This window comes from Myotis lucifugus, unplaced genomic scaffold (assembly GCF_000147115.1).
Source record: "Myotis lucifugus unplaced genomic scaffold, Myoluc2.0 scaffold_482, whole genome shotgun sequence".
NCBI classification, from domain to species: Eukaryota; Metazoa; Chordata; class Mammalia; order Chiroptera; family Vespertilionidae; genus Myotis; species Myotis lucifugus.
In genome coordinates, this window is record NW_005871530.1 from 508,464 (window position 1) to 514,738 (window position 6,275).

At 51.9% G+C, this 6,275-nt stretch overlaps 1 pseudogene; it reads right to left on the reverse strand.

Moving 5' to 3' along the window:
- Positions 1–39: 39 nt before the first annotated feature.
- LOC102435489 lies at positions 40–1,597 on the reverse strand (annotated as a pseudogene).
- Between the last annotated feature and the right edge of the window lie 4,678 nt (positions 1,598–6,275).

The window sequence follows — 6,275 nt, forward strand, 5'->3', positions numbered from 1 at the left end:
AGTTCACAGGCGGACGCTCTATCCGCTGAGCTACACCAGTCAGGGCGAGGACTGAACGGACTTGAGCAGCTCCTGGAAGGCCTGCGGGGATGGTGCCTCCACATTCTGGAAGGTGTTCTGGACTCTGCCGTACAGGACGAAGGATTTCACCTCCAGCCAGATGAACCCGAAGTGGTTCTCATCGAACAGGATGAAGACTCCAGGGTGGCGCCAGGGCAAGCCATGTAAGGTAACAGTGACCACGCCATAGAAACACATCCTGCAGGTTCGGGGGTAGTCGTGGTCTCTTGAGCGCACGCCCACAGGCAGAACAAACGGGACAGGCTGCTCCTCCGAAGCTGCAGCCCTGGACTCCGCGACGCTGGGCTGGCCAGGGCTCTGCCAGCCACGGCCCTCGCTTTCCTCAGTCCCGTCTTCTTGCTGCTGCTCCCTGATCACCTGCTCGTGAATCTCCTGGACCACGCGGGAGAGCTCGTTGAAGTCGCGGAAGATCTCGCCCTCTCGCAGCTGGATGCGGCGCATGAGGTGGATCTCTAAGGTCCCGAAGGAGAATCCCGTGATCTTCGTGACCCTGGCGTACTTGCCATGGAAGCTGAGCATGGCAATCATTAGGCCGAAGGGAAGGTTTTTGCTTTGAAAGAGGCCTGGCCTGATAAGGTCGTCTGGGTGGCTGGGCGGGAGGTAGAGGCGGCGGTAGGTCAGCCAGTCATACCTGTGGTTCCCCCGCAGCCCCCGCCCCCATTCCTCCCTAAGCCGCCCTGGTGAATCCTTTCGGTGGTCTCTCTTGTTGCAGTGGGTGCTGAACATATTCCTCTGAATCTGCAGGTGGCGGCTGTGGGGCCTGCGGTGGCAGCCTTCCATGCACTCCACCGTGGCCGATTTGCCCTCCGTCAGGCGAATTCTGAACGCGGGCTTGAATTGCATTGGGCCGTCCACATGGGTGTTAAGACGAGGCCCGTACGTCCAACCGGTAATGCCTAAGCCGTCCACCGCTACATACAGCAGTGTTTTATAGTCCTCAGTATCTTCCTGCCACAATCCCAAAATGTGTCTGTATGGGTGGAACAGCTTCGCATAGACTTCTCGATAAGACGTAGCGATCATCTCCAGCTCCTGCAAGTTTTCACGAAGGCCGTACTCCTCCTGGCAGCGCCGTCTCCAGACGCTGTTGCTGTGCAGGATGCGGTGGAATTTGGTGCAGACCTGGGCCAGGTTGGGCAGCTCCGTGCCAGGGAGCGAGGAGCAGATCTCCACCAGCATCTCCACTGGCAGGTCCAGCAGGGAGCAGTGCGGGGGCGGCCTGGGGCTCGCGATTCCTCCACTCCCCGCCCAGCACCGCGCTGCCCCGTCCGCCTCGAGGTGCTTTTCTGCCGGGGCCGGTTTGCCCTGGGCCGCTGCCAGCTCAGCCTGGCGCGGGCGCTTCTGAGGACACCGCTTGCCCTCGGCCGCTGCCAGCTCAGCTGGGCGCTGGCGCTTCTGAGGACAATGCTTGCCCTCGGCCTTTGCAGTCTCAGCCGGGTCCTGGCGCTTCTGACAGCACCGACATCCCCGAGAAGAGCCCAAGCCGCAGAGGCAAGCGCACTCCTCCATGCCTCCACGCTGAACAGCCACAGCAGAATGGGCTGCTGCCTCTCCTCCACACCCTTTTAAGCTGGCTGGGTCCGCCCTAAAGTCCAGCCACGCCCCCCAGGGCCTAGCCACGCCCCCTCAGAGAGGAGCCAATTGTAGGACTTGAAACCCATACCCATTCACAGTCACCTCCCTTTCCCAGTGCCCATTCCCTGGCCTCCAGGCGTAGCCCCAGGCAGTCACTAATCTGCTTTCTGTAGGGATATGCCTCCAGGGATATGCCTATGGGCGGTGCGGGGGGGAGGGACATTGCACAGAAATACAGTAAAAAACCAAAAAAACTCTGGTATAGCTACACAATGGAATACTGTACTGCACTGTGGTAAAAAAGAAGGAGTTCTTGCCATTTGCAACAGCATGGACGGAACTGGAGAGCGTTATGTGTGAGAAATTCCAGGGGAAGTCCATTGTCTGATCACATGTCTACATGTATCCGATTCTGGGCTCTCTCCGACCTAACACATAGATGCCAAAGACTTGTGTTGGGAAGTTCTCTGTCCCGCCACCTAGGAAGGAACAAAGCTCAGTTGGAGTCTGAGTCAGAGCGGACTGAGCGGACTAAGCGCCAGGGCCCAGCTGAGACGGCAGCGGCCCAGGGCAAGCCGGCCCCGGCAGAAAAGCACCTTGAGGCGAACGCCCCAGCGCGGTGCTGGGCGGGGAGTGGAGGAATCTCGAGCCCCAGGCCACCCCCGCACTGCTCCCTGCTGGACCTGCCAGTGGAGATGCTGGTGGAGATCTGCTCCTCGCTCCCCGGCACCGACCTGCCCAGCCTGGCCCAGGTCTGCACCAAATTCCACCACATCCTGCACATCGACAGCATCTGGAGACGGCGCTGCCGGGAGGAGTATGGCCTTCGTGAAAACCTGCACGACAGGATCGGTATGTCTTATGGAAAACTCTACACAAAGATGTTCCCATACAGAAACATTTTGGGTTTGTGGCAGCTAGGTTCAAGCTATAAAGACCTGCTGAATGTAGTGATGGATGGTTCAGGCATTACTGGTTGGTGGTACGAATCTCACCTTAACAACCATGTGGATGACCAAATGCAATGGGAGCCCCAGTTTAGAATTCGCCTGAGGAAGAGGAAATCAGCCACGCTGGAGTACAAGAACGGCCCCTCCACGTTTTTCGACCTCGGCAGCATACAGATTCAGAAGGACAGCTTAAGCATTCTGTGCAACGAGAGATGCCACCAAAAGTATCTAGGAAGGCCGCGTAGGGGAAGACGGAGGTTCGTGCTGTCACAGGAGGACAGATTGCGGTGTTTCTACTGCCAGACCTACCGCCGCATCTACCTCCCGCCTAGCCACCCGGACGACCTCATCAGGCCAGGCCTCTTCCAAGGCAAATGCGATGCCCATTACGTAACGATATCCGTGCTCAGCTTCCATGGGAAGTATGCCAGGGTCACGAAGATCACGGGAAAGTTCATCCAGACGTTAGAGATCCACCTCCTGCGCCGCATCCGGCTGCGAGAGGGCGAGATCTTCCGCGACTTCAACGAGCTCTCCCGCGTGGTCCAGGAGATTCACGAGCAGGTGATCAGGGAGCAGCAGCAGCAAGAAGACGGGACTGAGGAAAGCGAGGGCCGTGGCTGGCAGAGCCCTGGCCAGCCCAGCGTCCGGGAGTCCGGGGCTGCAGCTTCGGAGGAGCAGCTTGTCCCATTTGTTCTGCCTGTGGGCGTGCGCTCAAGAGACCACGACTACCCCCGAACCTGCAGGATGTGTTTCTATGGCGTGGTCACTGTTACCTTACATGGCTTGCCCGGGCGCCACCCTGGAGTCTTCATCCTGTTCGATGAGAACCACTTCGGGTTCATCTGTCCCTATAAGAACTACTTCTTCCTGTACAGCAGAGTCCAGAACACCTTCCAGAATGTGGAGGCACCATCCCCGCAGGCCTTCCTGGAGATGCTCTCAAGTTGTGAGTCCAAACCCCCTGGGAGGAGCAACTTGCATGCACTTTGAAGATTTGACCTTCTGACCACGTTACCCACCTTTGTGTGTTTTTTTAATCCTCACCCGAGGATATTTTCCCATTGATGTTTAGAGAGTGGGGGAGAGAGGGAAAGACAGAAATAATCAATGTGAGAGAAACACATCAATCGTTTGCCTCCTGCTGTGCTGGGCTGCATATCTGGTGCTTTGGCCAGATGGGTCACGCTGTGCTGTCTGTTCCTAAAACACATAGACAGGAAGGTACTGACATCAGGCCAGACCTTGAGATATGGTCTCATGACCCCTTCCCGGCACTCTGTACTCTCTGTTCCTAGAACACATAGATAGGAAGGTAGTCACTGTAATGATGCTGTACTGTATCAGGAACTAAGGTTTTGTAATTTTGTGGTTTTTGCAAATAAAACTCCTGTAACTCTTGCAGTCAGCACTGCAGTTCAGCCTTTGCTTTGGCAGGGTGTGTAACTGTAGTCGCTGGTCATGGAAGTCGGCTCCAGTTCAGCCTCTGCTTCAACAGGGTGCTGTGACTGTCGTCAGCTGGCAAGCTTAATAAAGGCTCTTAATGCCGAAACTGGTTTGGCTCAGTGGATAGAGCATCGGCCTGCGGACTGAAAGGTCCCGGGTTTGAGTCCAGTCAAGGGCATGTACCTGGGTTGCAGGCACATTCCCAGTAGGAGATGTGCTAATTGATGTTTCTTTCTCATCGATATTTCTACACTTGATCTTAGCCAAAAGGCCGAGAAGCGATCTCTCATCGATGATATTTCTAACTCTCTATCTCTCTCCCTTCCTCTCTGTAAAAAAATCAATAAAATATATTTTAAAAAATAAAAAATAAAAAATAAAAAAATAAAGGCTCTTAAATTTAAATTCTGAGTCGGTGGTCTATCTCGCTGAGTGAACCCATAACACTGCCCAAGCCAGGAACAGGTCCAGGCTGGGTAGGAGCCAGCAATTGAGGTCGAAATAAACCTGAGACCAGTGGTCTCAACCTTCCTAATGCTGTTACCCTTTAATACAGTCCCTCATGTTGTAGTGACCCCCAATTTCATAGTTACAAATTGAAGATAATTAAAACATAGTGATTAATCACGCAAAAAAAATAAAGACATCTTAGTTAATATATATTGTTTATTTATTAACATTGAATTCATGGCCAATAGCAATAGAGCTCATTCCTTATGAAAGCTTCTCTAACAGATACATTATCTCCATGAAGCATAGCTAGTGCTTTGGCACTAAGGCTGCAGGCTATTTTAAACAGCAGGGGCCACAGGATCCTGGGATGGTGTCTTCAGGGACAAATGAGGAATGTTCTCATTTCTCACGGTGATCTGAAAAAACGAAGGAACATGGGGGAAAGGCGGAAGGCAGCAGCTCCTCAGACTCCAGCAGTAGTGATGAAGATGCCAGCAGCTCTAGCTCATCCTCCTCGGGAGACAACTCTGACTCAGACTCCAACTGACCTTTGTTCATTCCTAGGTGGCGGGACAGAGAGCTTCCCAACAGAAGTCTTGGGCATCTATGTACACTGCAGGGCTCTTCTCCCTGTCCCTGTTTATTGCTTTACTTCCTTCCTTTCCCCTCCTCCTCCTCCTCAATACAGAGTCGGACGGGTTGGGGAGTAGGGAATTGGGACAGAACTCTCAATATCAGGTCCACACACTTGGGAAGAGGTTCCTGCTGGGAGAAGAAATATATCTGAGCCTGTATTGGGTTTCCCTACACCAGTGATGGCGAACCTTTTGAGCTCAGCGTGCCAGCATTTGGAAAAACCCTAACTTAACTCTGGTGCCATGTCACATACAGAAATTTTGTGATATTTGCAACCATAGTAAAACAAAGACATATTTTTGTTATTTATTTTATATATTTAAATGCCATTTAACAAAGAAAAATCAACCAAAAAAAATGAGTTCGCCTGTCACCTCTGACACGTGTGTCATAGGTTCATCATCACTGCCCTACACCATCAGTACCACTCCCTCTACGAGCCCCAAGCAATGAAGGATCTTGAAACAAACAGAGATGATTGGGCACCTTTGAGGAGCACACTGGACTGCGTATTTGTGAAGAAATAAGTTTTGCTTTCTTCATTTTCTGTCTGCCAGAGGTGGTCGGGGGCCACCATGAGCCTGTGACTCCTACATTCTCTGCAAGAACTCTACTTCTGGACTCTTATACTACATCTGGTGTGAGAAAGGATTTGCCATTCTTTATGTGAGAGTGGGCAGCATCATGTAGCAGGCAATATTTATACATGTATATTTAACTCTGACATCTCTAGGAGACTTTCTTACTAATTTCAAAGAATTTCTAAGTTTAACTATCTCATTTGAATGAGGGCCTCCATGGAATAAATGTTTTATAATTTGGAGCACCGCTGCTCCAAGTAGTGTCTATATTTGTTCTTGGAAAATCCTAAATTCTTTCCTTTTTCTCCAGGTTCAAGTGAATCTCCTATTTAGCTTTCAGGGTTGATGGATGTATGAATGAAGGGATAGATAGGTAGATGATATAGATAGATAGATAGATAGATAGATAGATAGATAGATAGCTCTGGATAGAAATACCTGGATAGCCCTGGCTGCTGTCCTCAGTGTTTAGAGCATTGGCCTACACTTCAAAGGGTCGTGAGTTCAATTCCTGATCAGGAGCACCTACCTGGGTAGCAGGTTTGATCCCTGC